This window comes from Bombyx mori, chromosome 24 (genome assembly GCF_030269925.1).
Source record: "Bombyx mori chromosome 24, ASM3026992v2".
Lineage (NCBI taxonomy): Eukaryota > Metazoa > Arthropoda > Insecta > Lepidoptera > Bombycidae > Bombyx > Bombyx mori.
In genome coordinates, this window is record NC_085130.1 from 211,109 (window position 1) to 223,495 (window position 12,387).

Consider the following 12,387-nt stretch of genomic DNA (forward strand, 5'->3'; position numbering starts at 1 on the left):
GCTGCCTGCTTTTCGGCGCCTTCTTTTTCTGCGGGCCACCACCGTTGGGTGCCGCCGTCGCGACCGCAGCTGTTGGTCCGGGCGTCGGCATTGATTCTGCTGCCGTTGGTGGTGTCGGCGTCTTTTCTTGACCGCGGCTTCTCCTGTGGTCTGCGGCCAGGAGTGGTCTCATCCTGGGCTCTGGAGGCAGTCGCGCTTCCAGCCCAGAGAGGCGCGCATCCAGCATGGTGCCGACCGCACGCATGATGCGCTGGAGGCGCCGCTCCTCCTCGTCGTCGCTCCGTTGGATCGGGGCGGGGGCGGGTACGGGGGCGGGGACGGCTGCCGGCGATCCCACGGCCTGGGCCAGGCGCGCCATCTCCGACCTCATGTCGGCGATCGCATTCTTGAGGTGCAGGATCTCGGCCTCCTGCCTCCTGCAGAGCTCCTGCAGCCTCTTTGTCTCACCGTCGGTAGTCCTTGCTGCCATCTCTTCCTTGGCCTCCCGAATGGCGGCAGCCATCTCCTTCAGGGCACGTACGTATGTGCCCTTCAGGTTCCCAGACTTGGCCGCGATTGCTACGGCCAGCTTCGCGGACTCGTCTAGTCGGCGTTCGGGGTCGAGTGCTGGTTCCCCCGTGCTGCCCGCGACGGCGTCCTCCCTCACTCGCAGCTTTCGGACACTCTCGGTGACCTCTCTCTCGGCGCGCAGCGCCAGCTCCTCTCGTTGGGCCTTCACATACGCCTCCTTGGCGGCGGCGAGGCCAACGTACTGCCCGGTTGTGGGCGGTCTTCCTCTGCCCCTCTTTGATGGGGTTTTGGAGGCGGCTCTTCCGGCTGAGCACGCCGTCTCTTCACCGGAGCTGCTCTCTGAGCACTCCGTGCTGGAGCCCTTCAGCCTCTTTCTTCGGCTTCCGGTCAGCGACGAACGGCCCGAGCTGGCCGTCGCCATGCTATCGTCCGACAAGACGTTTGTTGCTTCGTTGTCCTTCACGGACCCTCCTCGATGTTCTTTTTCTCCGTCCTTCGCGGACACCCTACCACCGTCCTTCACGGACCTCTTCGAACAGTTATTGCCCCCCCCAGAAGACGAGGAGCAGCGTGCGGCCGATCGCTCGGCCGCACGGAGGGATTCTCCCCCCGCGGAGCGGGAGGTACCCTCCTGGGGTAATTCTTCTTTATAACTGGACATTTTTTCATTATGCTATTTCCTGTTTTTATTAGCCAGGGGTACGGTCCCCTGGGACGCCCTCGCGACTGGTCTCCCACCAGCCATGCATCCCATCGCCGGGCGCCAGAGCTTAAGATTGGGGTATTTTTTATAGAGGTTTACGTCCTCGCAGCCCCGTACCTCGCGGCAGCGGCCCCCGTCCCCCACACGGTGAGGATTACGGGTTGGCCGGCAGTCCATCGAGTGCAACGAGCAGCACGACAGACCACCGCCCTACGCTCGAGTGAGCACCAATCCACGAAGCCACGCCGGTATACCGGTACCCCCCTCTGGAGGGCGTTCCCCTGTAGCTGTGCAGCCGGGGACATGGCGACCAGCGGCCGGAAGAAGCGAAACAACGCCGGCTCGCTTTCTCAACGACGAAGGCAGACCAAGAGCGGCCCGCCACCTCCGGTGGGTCACGCCGAAAATAGTTCGGACGTGGCCCCAAAACAAAAAGATGAAAAAACAAAAGAAAAAGTAAAACCAATAAGACAAATAAAACAAAAGAAGGCAAAACAAACAGAAAATAAAACAAAATAACATAAAGGGGAAGATAAAAACGAAGGGGGAAGATGGGAACGAGGAGGCCCAGGCATCCCCAGAAGAAACACCCTTCAGCCAGTGAAGGGCGTGGAGAGCCCGGAACCCCCCGTGCTGGTTTTGGTCCGCGTCGCTCAATCTCCCCCGCCGTGACACGACGAGAAAGAAGGAGCGATACCCCTGGGAGTGTGACTGCTCCCAGAAGCCCGTTATCCGCCACCTACGGACGCGCCCGGTGGAAGTCCAGCAAAACTCCCCCACAGACGGAGCCCCCGGCCACGCTGAGTGCGCGCCGGGGGGCCCGCCCAGGTCCCGGGAACCTTTTTTTTTTTTTTTTTTTTTTTTTTTTTTCGGGTAGAGGGCCGAACCTCCTACGAGGTCCCCGCGCAAATGGGGCGCGCGGGGTATGTGAGACTCAACGATCTGCATGGTGTTGTGAGCAGACCGCGGGCCCAAGGATTTTAGAGCCCACCCACTAAACGACTCCTCTGCACTCTTACACCCGACGTCCGATCCCCTCCGAGGTCAGAACCCGGATGAGGTAGGGGGGCTACCGCGGTCAACAATACAACCAGACGGCGCGGCTCACCCCAAGGACGCCCAGCCGACGGAGCCTTCGAGGCGAATCGAAGGCTCTGAAACGTCGGCCGTCTCGGTACGGCAGCCCGTCGGGCCGCCCAGACGGTGCCGCTGGTGTCCCGGAATACCCCGCTGGACCAGAACCAGCCTGCCGGGTCGGGACGCGATACACCGTCGACCGGTCGCTCTATTCACTCCACGGCAGCGCGCTAGAGTGCTGGTAGCGCGCCGCGCGGCCTCACCCCCTCAGGTCGCCCCTTGACCTTCACCGGGGGGAGGCCGCCACCTACAGGGGCCGGGACGTACGGGCGTATTCCCGCCTCCGGCCCCCGGCTCGACGGCGACGGATCGGTGCGGAAAGGGAAGAGCTCTCCCTCTCTCGCTCCGCCGCCTCCTTCTGCGATATGGTGGACTCGCAGAAGTCGAGCATCGCCTTCCAGGACGCGTCGCTGCCGAGCATCGTAGCCACGACGCGCGGCAGCGAGAGGTCCTCTCCAATGACCGCGACGAGGGCGGCGCGTTGCTCGTCGAATCCAGAGCAACGCGCCAGCGTGTGTTCCGCTGTGTCTTCCTCGTCGCGGTCCGCGCAGTGGTGGCACTGCGCCGTCGGTTCCCTTCCGGCTATCTTGTGCAAGTACCGGCCGAAACAACCATGGCCGGTAAGCATCTGCGTTAGCCGGAAGGTGAGGCATCCGCGGTCGCGGCCCACCCAGTCCGCGAGAACCGGGCGGACCGCCTCGACGGTTCGGAGGCCGGCCGACGGGTCCGCCAAGCGGCGAGACCACGCCTCCAGCACGGACCGCCGAGAGTGGAGCCTCCGCGCTCGAACTACACCTTCGCTGGGGCGCCCTTCCCCCCTAGAGCGGAGGTCGCTACGCCACCGGTAATCGGCAGCGAGCGCCTCCGCCTCCAGGTCCCAGGGTGGCGCCCCGGCGAGCAAGCACGCCGCCTCGAAGGAGACGGTGCGGTATCCTCGGATCGCCCTGACCGCGATCGCGCGCTGCGGACGTCGCAGCGCGGCGACGTTCTGGCGGGTCAGGGCGTGGCACCATACGGGCGCGCCGTATAGTGCCATCGACCGCACCACCCCCATGTAGAGGCGGCGCATAAAAACCTTTTTTTTTTTTTTTTTTTTTCGGGTAGAGGTCCCTAAGCCTGCTCCTAGAGCTGAAGGCGTCTAGTGCGAAGGTTATTGGATCTGATGGATCCGTAAGGACGTGTCTAGGGCGTCGACGGTGACTGGCTCCTGCATGATCAGGATTCGGGGAGTAGTCAGCGGCGGCTACGATAAGGCGATTATCATGACGCATAGCCTTATCGAAGTACCGTTCCGACGCTGACTTCATGTATTTCTGTATAGATTCGAGGCCCAGGTCGTCGTGTAGGTCAACGTTCCTCACGAACCACGGAGCTCCGACGGCTAACCTGCAAAAGCGGGATTGTAGAGATTGAAGGGTGTCTATGTGCGTGCGGGCCGCGTGAGCGAACACCACACTCGCGTAAGTCATGACGGGCCTTATGCAAGTTTTGTAAAGTGTCACCTTGTTCCGAAGGGACATTTTACTCCGCTTACAAATCATGGGGTAGAGTCTACCGAGAATAAACGCGGCACGGTCACGGACTGATTTTATATGCGGGCGGAATGTCATCGATGCATCCAGGGTAACGCCCAGGTACTTGACCTTCCTGGCCCAGGGTATGGATTGACTAAAGAGAGTAATCGGGGGTGTGAGATTCCTCCTCCTAATACGGGAGGAAATCCGTGTGGAGCTTCCCCTCTGAAAGAGCACCGCAGTACTTTTCGCTGGGTTGATGTCTATGCGCCATTTTCGGAACCACTGTCCTAGGGCTAGGGCTGCGCTCTGAAGCTTCTTCGCGATATACGGGCGCGCCGTATAGTGCCATCGACCGCACCACCCCCATGTAGAGGCGGCGCGCCACCTGATCGGGACCCCCGACGTTTGGAAGGAGCCGGCTCAAAGAGCCGGCCGTTGCCATCAGCCGAGGGCCCAACTTTTCAAAGTGAGCGCGGAAGTTCCACCGACCGTCCAGTTCGAGGCCGAGGTACCGAAGACCGGTCACCCCGACCCCGACGCGGACGCCTCCGATCACGAGGTGGGCACCCACAGGCGGCGCTCGTCCCGGCCCGTGAAACATCAGGGCCTGGGTTTTGTCGAGCGCCACCTCGAGCCCCAACCGTCGGATCCTAGTGACGACGTGTGCCACGCCTGCGCACGCCAGACGGGCAGACTCCCGGTAGTCCCTCCCCGGAGCCACGACCAACGTGTCGTCAGCGTAACAGATTACGCTCAGCCCGGGGAGGGGTCCCCGAATGACGCCCCGCAGGACCCAGTCGTAGCCGATGTTCCACAGCAGGGGGCCCAGGACGGACCCCTGCGGAACACCGCGCTCGACGGGGAAGCGGTACATCGCCCCACCGTGTCCGATGCACTGGATCGACCTGCCCTCGAGATAGGAGCCGATCAGTCGGCGGAGGTATGCGGGGACGCCGTGATACTCCAGCGCCCCCGCGATCACTGACCAGGGCAGGGTGTTGAAGGCGTTCCTTACATCTAAGGATAACGCCATCGCCACCCCGCCCCGGGATACGGCTTCATCGGAGAGGGCCCGCACGCGCAGAATTGCGTCGATAGTCGAGCGGCCCTCTCTGAAGCCGTATTGCTCCGCCGAAAGATCGGGACCCGTCTCGGTCAGGTGCCGGACGATGCGGGCCGCGACGATCCTCTCGAGCATCTTGCCCGCTTCGTCCAGCAACACGATGGGGCGATAGCCCGCGGGTGAGTCCGCGGGGCGCCCGTCCTTCCGCAGAAGGACCAGTCTGCCCGTCTTCCATTTCGACGGGAACCGTCCCGACTCGAGGCACGCTTCGAAAAGCCCCCCGAGCCGGTCCCCTAGGGCCTCGAAGGCCAAGCTCCAGACCCGGCCGTGAACGCCGTCAGGGCCGGGGGCCGTGTCCTTCGCTCTCATTTTGGACACGGCCGCATGGATCTCCGCCCCCGTGATAGGGGGAGGGGGCTCCTCGGCAGCGGGAACGCTGGGGCGACGCGGAGGCGTGCCCCACGTGGCGTCCATCTGGGGGGGCTCAAAGTCCCCCCCCGCTGCCGGCGGGAAAAGCGCAGAAACTATTTCCCGCAGCTGCCGAGGCTGGAGCCGCTCGGTCACCGGGAGCGCCCACGGCTGCAGTTTCCTGCGAACCATCTTGTATGGGCGCCCCCAGGGATCTTCGTCGAGCGACTCCAGGAGAGTCTTCATGCTCTGCTTCTTGGCCTCGCCGATGGCCAGCTGCAGCGCCGTCTGCTTTTGACGACAGTCAGCGTGCAGCTGGGCCGCCGTCTCCGCGAACGCAGCGTCGCGACGACGGCGGCGGCGGTGGCGTGCGCTCCGGCGGCGCGCCCTCACGCACTCCTCGCGGAGTCTTGCGATCTCGGGCGACCACCAGAACGCACCCCCACGTGGTGCTCGGGGGCCGACCCGGGGCATGGCGGCATCGCAAATGTTTGCCATGGTGCCCCGGAACCAGTCGACCTCCGCATCCACGTCCGCGAGCCGCGCGGGTTTTGGCGCCCACGCAGCAACAGCGGCCGCCTCCATCAGCAACTCCTTGTTCATCCGTTTCAAGGCCCACCTGGGGAACGAACGGGGCGCACCTTGCGGGAGCTCCTCCTCGCCGCGGGCGCCCGCGGCTGACGACGACAAGGAGGAGGCGGAGAGCTCGAATCGGACGTATCTGTGGTCCGAGAGCGTCTCCGCCCCCTCGAGTACGCGCCAGCCGCGGGTGCGGCGCACGGCGGACGGGGACGCGAACGTCACGTCCACGTGAGATTCCCCGTTCCACCGCACGCAAGTCGCGACCGTGCCGCTGTTTAGGAGACAGAGGCCAGTCGCGATCGCCCACTCCGAAAGGGCCTCGCCTCGCGCATCCGTGCGGGGGGAACCCCAAGCCGTGCACTTGGCATTGAAGTCCCCCGCGACGATGACAGGGCGGGACCCGAGGCGGTGTAAAAGCGCCTCGAGCCCACCCAGAAACCGCTCGAACTCGGCGAGGCTCCTGTTCGGAGAAAAGTACGCCCCGATCACGACGGTCCCGTCTATCCTAGCCGCGACGTACCCGGGTCCCCTGGCCACCATATCCAAGGGGGGTAACGCCGCGGACTGTCTTAGTACGATGGCCACAGAGCCGTCGACGTCCCCGATCCAGCAGTCCTGGTCGGTGGGGACGAAGTACGGCTCCGCGGCGACAGTGACGTCGATTGACCACTCCGCCATGGTGTGGACGAGGAGATCCTGTGCCCTGGCGGAGTGGTTCAAATTACATTGGAGGAAGCGATGGACGCAACCCATTACGGGGCTACGTCCATCGCTCCCTCGTCTGTCCCGCCTTGCGGCTGCTCTGGTGCCGCGGCGGGAGCTGACTCACCGGCTGCCCTTTTTGCAGCCGGCTTCTTTTTCTTTCCGCCCCTCCTCGTTTTTGTAGAGGAGGGGGCGGACTTACACGCCGGGCCCCCGGCCCGGTGGTCGGCCTTCCTTTTAGCCGCGTCGCACAAGACGCAGTGCGGCGCGGCTGTGGTGCAGGAGGCTGCCTTGTGCCCCGGTTGGCCGCAGCGGAAACACAAGCCGCTGCGGTCCACGGTCGAGGGGCACTTGGCGAGACCGTGGCCGGTGCCGAAGCACCGAAGACAGCGCCACGGCCTGGCATCCTGCAGCTGCACGTGGGCCACTACCCAGCCCACGCGCAGCCTTCCTGGGAACCTTTTTTTTTTTTTTTTTTTTTTCGGGTAGAGGGCCGAACCTCCTACGAGGTCCCCGCGCAAAAGGGGCGCGCGGGGTATGTGAGACTCAACGATCTGCATGGTGTTGTGAGCAGACCGCGGGCCCAAGGATTTTAGAGCCCACCCACTAAACGACTCCCCTGCACTCTTACACCCGACGTCCGATCCCCTCCGAGGTCAGAACCCGGATGAGGTAGGGGGGCTACCGCGGTCAACACTACAACCAGACGGCGCGGCTCACCCCAAGGACGCCCAGCCGACGGAGCCTTCGAGGCGAATCGAAGGCTCTGAAACGTCGGCCGTCTCGGTACGGCAGCCCGTCGGGCCGCCCAGACGGTGCCGCTGGTGTCCCGGAATACCCCGCTGGACCAGAACCAGCCTGCCGGGTCGGGACGCGATACACCGTCGACCGGTCGCTCTAATCACTCCACGGCAGCGCGCTAGAGTGCTGGTAGCGCGCCGCGCGGCCTCACCCCCTCAGGTCGCCCCTTGACCTTCACCGGGGGGAGGCCGCCACCTACAGGGGCCGGGACGTACGGGCGTATTCCCGCCTCCGGCCCCCGGCTCGACGGCGACGGATCGGTGCGGAAAGGGAAGAGCTCTCCCTCTCTCGCTCCGCCGCCTCCTTCTGCGATATGGTGGACTCGCAGAAGTCGAGCATCGCCTTCCAGGACGCGTCGCTGCCGAGCATCGTAGCCACGACGCGCGGCAGCGAGAGGTCCTCTCCAATGACCGCGACGAGGGCGGCGCGTTGCTCGTCGAATCCAGAGCAACGCGCCAGCGTGTGTTCCGCTGTGTCTTCCTCGTCGCGGTCCGCGCAGTGGTGGCACTGCGCCGTCGGTTCCCTTCCGGCTATCTTGTGCAAGTACCGGCCGAAACAACCATGGCCGGTAAGCATCTGCGTTAGCCGGAAGGTGAGGCATCCGCGGTCGCGGCCCACCCAGTCCGCGAGAACCGGGCGGACCGCCTCGACGGTTCGGAGGCCGGCCGACGGGTCCGCCAAGCGGCGAGACCACGCCTCCAGCACGGACCGCCGAGATTGGAGCCTCCGCGCTCGAACTACTCCTTCGCCGGGGCGCCCTTCCCCCCTAGAGCGGAGGTCGCTACGCCACCGGTAATCGGCAGCGAGCGCCTCCGCCTCCAGGTCCCAGGGTGGCGCCCCGGCGAGCAAGCACGCCGCCTCGAAGGAGACGGTGCGGTATCCTCGGATCGCCCTGACCGCGATCGCGCGCTGCGGACGTCGCAGCGCGGCGACGTTCTGGCGGGTCAGGGCGTGGCACCATACGGGCGCGCCGTATAGTGCCATCGACCGCACCACCCCCATGTAGAGGCGGCGCGCCACCTGATCGGGACCCCCGACGTTTGGAAGGAGCCGGCTCAAAGAGCCGGCCGTTGCCATCAGCCGAGGGCCCAACTTCTCAAAGTGAGCGCGGAAGTTCCACCGACCGTCCAGTTCGAGGCCGAGATACCGAAGACCGGTCACCCCGACCCCGACGCGGACGCCTCCGATCACGAGGTGGGCACCCACAGGCGGCGCTCGTCCCGGCCCGTGAAACATCAGGGCCTGGGTTTTGTCTAGCGCCACCTCGAGCCCCAACCGTCGGATCCTAGTGACGACGTGTGCCACGCCTGCGCACGCCAGACGGGCAGACTCCCGGTAGTCCCTCCCCGGAGCCACGACCAACGTGTCGTCGGCGTAACAGATTACGCTCAGCCCGGGGAGGGGTCCCCGAATGACGCCCCGCAGGACCCAGTCGTAGCCGATGTTCCACAGCAGGGGGCCCAGGACGGACCCCTGCGGAACACCGCGCTCGACGGGGAAGCGGTACATCGCCCCACCGTGTCCGATGCACTGGATCGACCTGCCCTCGAGATAGGAGCCGATCAGTCGGCGGAGGTATGCGGGGACGCCGTGATACTCCAGCGCCCCCGCGATCACCGACCAGGGCAGGGTGTTGAAGGCGTTCCTTACATCTAAGGATAACGCCATCGCCACCCCGCCCCGGGATACGGCTTCATCGGAGAGGGCCCGCACGCGCAGAATTGCGTCGATAGTCGAGCGGCCCTCTCTGAAGCCGTATTGCTCCGCCGAAAGATCGGGACCCGTCTCGGTCAGGTGCCGGACGATGCGGGCCGCGACGATCCTCTCGAGCATCTTGCCCGCTTCGTCCAGCAACACGATGGGGCGATAGCCCGCGGGTGAGTCCGCGGGGCGCCCGTCCTTCCGCAGAAGGACCAGTCTGCCCGTCTTCCATTTCGACGGGAACCGTCCCGACTCGAGGCACGCTTCGAAAAGCCCCCCGAGCCGGTCCCCTAGGGCCTCGAAGGCCAAGCTCCAGACCCGGCCGTGAACGCCGTCAGGGCCGGGGGCCGTGTCCTTCGCTCTCATTTTGGACACGGCCGCATGGATCTCCGCCCCCGTGATAGGGGGAGGGGGCTCCTCGGCAGCGGGAACGCTGGGGCGACGCGGAGGCGTGCCCCACGTGGCGTCCATCTGGGGGGGCTCAAAGTCCCCCCCCGCTGCCGGCGGGAAAAGCGCAGAAACTATTTCCCGCAGCTGCCGAGGCTGGAGCCGCTCGGTCACCGGGAGCGCCCACGGCTGCAGTTTCCTGCGAACCATCTTGTATGGGCGCCCCCAGGGATCTTCGTCGAGCGACTCCAGGAGAGTCTTCATGCTCTGCTTCTTGGCCTCGCCGATGGCCAGCTGCAGCGCCGTCTGCTTTTGACGACAGTCAGCGTGCAGCCGGGCCGCCGTCTCCGCGAACGTAGCGTCGCGACGACGGCGGCGGCGGTGGCGTGCGCTCCGGCGGCGCGCCCTCACGCACTCCTCACGGAGTCTCGCGATCTCGGGCGACCACCAGAACGCACCCCCACGTGGTGCTCGGGGGCCGACCCGGGGCATGGCGGCATCACAAATGTTTGCCATGGTGCCCCGGAACCAGTCGACCTCCGCATCCACGTCCGCGAGCCGCGCGGGTTTTGGCGCCCACGCAGCAACAGCGGCCGCCTCCATCAGCAACTCCTTGTTCATCCGTTTCAAGGCCCACCTGGGGAACGAACGGGGCGCACCTTGCGGGAGCTCCTCCTCGCCGCGGGCGCCCGCGGCTGACGACGACAAGGAGGAGGCAGAGAGCTCGAATCGGACGTATCTGTGGTCCGAGAGCGTCTCCGCCCCCTCGAGTACGCGCCAGCCGCGGGTGCGGCGCACGGCGGACGGGGACGCGAACGTAACGTCCACGTGAGATTCCCCGTTCCACCGCACGCAAGTCGCGACCGTACCTCTGTTTAGAAGACAGAGGCCGGTCGCGATCGCCCACTCCGAAAGAGCCTCGCCTCGCGAATCCGTGCGGGGGGAGCCCCAAGCCATACACTTGGCATTGAGGTCCCCCGCGACGATGACAGGGCGGGACCCGAAGCGGTGCAAGAGCACCTCGAGCCCGCCCAGAAACCGCTCGAACTCGGCGAGGCTCCTGTTCGGAGAAAAGTACGCCCCGATCACGACGGTCCCGTCGATCCTAGCCGCGACGTACCCGGGTCCCCTGGCCACCATATCCAAGGGGGGTAACGCCGCGGACTGTCTAAGTACGATGGCCACGGAGCCGTCGACGTCCCCGATCCAGCAGTCCTGGTCGGTGGGGACGAAGTACGGCTCCGCGGCGACAGCGACGTCGATTGACCACTCCGCCATGGTGTGGACGAGGAGATCCTGTGCCCTGGCGGAGTGGTTCAAATTACTTTGGAGGAAGCGATGGACGCAACCCATTACGGGGCTACGTCCATCGCTCCCTCGTCTGTCCCGCCCTGCGGCTCGACAACAGCCGCGGCGGGAACTGACTCGCCGGCTGCCCTTGTTGCAGCCGGCTTCTTTTTCTTTCCGCCCCTCCTCGTTTTTGTAGAGGAGGGGGCAGATTTACACGCCGGGCCCCCGGCCCGGTGGTCGGCCTTCCTTTTGGCCGCGTCGCACAAGACGCAGTGCGGCGCGGCTGTGGTGCAGGAGGCTGCCTTGTGCCCCGGTTGGCCGCAGCGGAAACACAAGCCGCTGCGGTCCACGGTCGAGGGGCACTTGGCGAGGCCGTGGCCGGTGCCGAAGCACCGAAGACAGCGCCACGGCCTGGCATCCTGCAGCTGCACGTGGGCCACTACCCAGCCCACGCGCAGCCTTCCTGGGCTGTCGGAAGGCCGCCCCTGTGGAGGGGTGGCCAGGAGGGTCGCCGTTGCAATCGGGCAACGCGCCCACGCCGTCCGGGTACCAGAATATGTTTCCCGGAGCTCCCCGACTTTGACGTCGGCGAGGGCGCAGTTGCCCTGCGACGCGATGGCCGCGGCAACCTCCTCCTTCGTGGCGCACTCGTCGAGGCCCGTGATTTTGACTTCACCCATCTTCACGGGCCGCGCGATGCGCACCACCTCGGGGTCCGGCAGGATCTCCCTCAGCCGGGCCGCCAATTTTTCGGCCGCGGCGTTGGTGTTCGGGCCGGGGCACTCTATGAGACGGGCCCCGTTGGCCGTCTGCCGGACCTTGATGCCCCCCTCCACGCCGAGGGCGTCCACATTCACGCCGCCGCGCGCCTGGGTCATCACCTCGTGGTAGGTGATGCCCTTTTCTTTGCCGGCGGGCAGCAGCTCCACTACCACTGCAGCCGACCGCGGGGCGCGCGGCCTCCTTCGTCCGTTTCGGCCCCTCGGCTCCGCTCGACCCTCTTGACGGGGAGCGGCGGCCGCAGGGGCGGGCTTGGGGCGCGGCGCAAGAGGCGCCGCCACCTTTTTGGGCCCGCGCCGCACCACCGTTGTCCAGGCCTCTTCCATATTGGCCGGGGCCGGGGGCAGCGGGCGGGGCTGGGGAGTCCGTGCCGGTTTGGCGGCGTTGACGCCTCCCTTCTTCTTTGTCCGGCTCCTGGCGGGCCCTGCCTTCGCAGGCTGGGGCGGAGCAGGAGCGGATGCCGGTTTCTTTGGGGGGGCAGATCTTGTTGCCCCCGAAGCTGCTGACCGCGAGACAGTCGCGGCGGGAATCCTCGCAGGTGTGGCTGTCTGTTTGGGGCCGCTATAAGTTTTAGCGACCACTGTTCTACGAGGTGCGGGCACAGGCGCGCTGCCTTTCACCTCATGGGCGAGGGGCGGTCTCGCCCGCTCCACTTTGGAGCTGCGCGCCTCCTGTATAAGGAGCTGCCGCCTCAGCTCCTCGACCTCAGTGAGGCCTTCTGCTTCGGGCGGAGGAGGGACAGGGGCGGAGCCGCGTTGCCGCTCGATGAGATCGGCAACCATTGTTCGCAGCTCGGCCATGTCGAC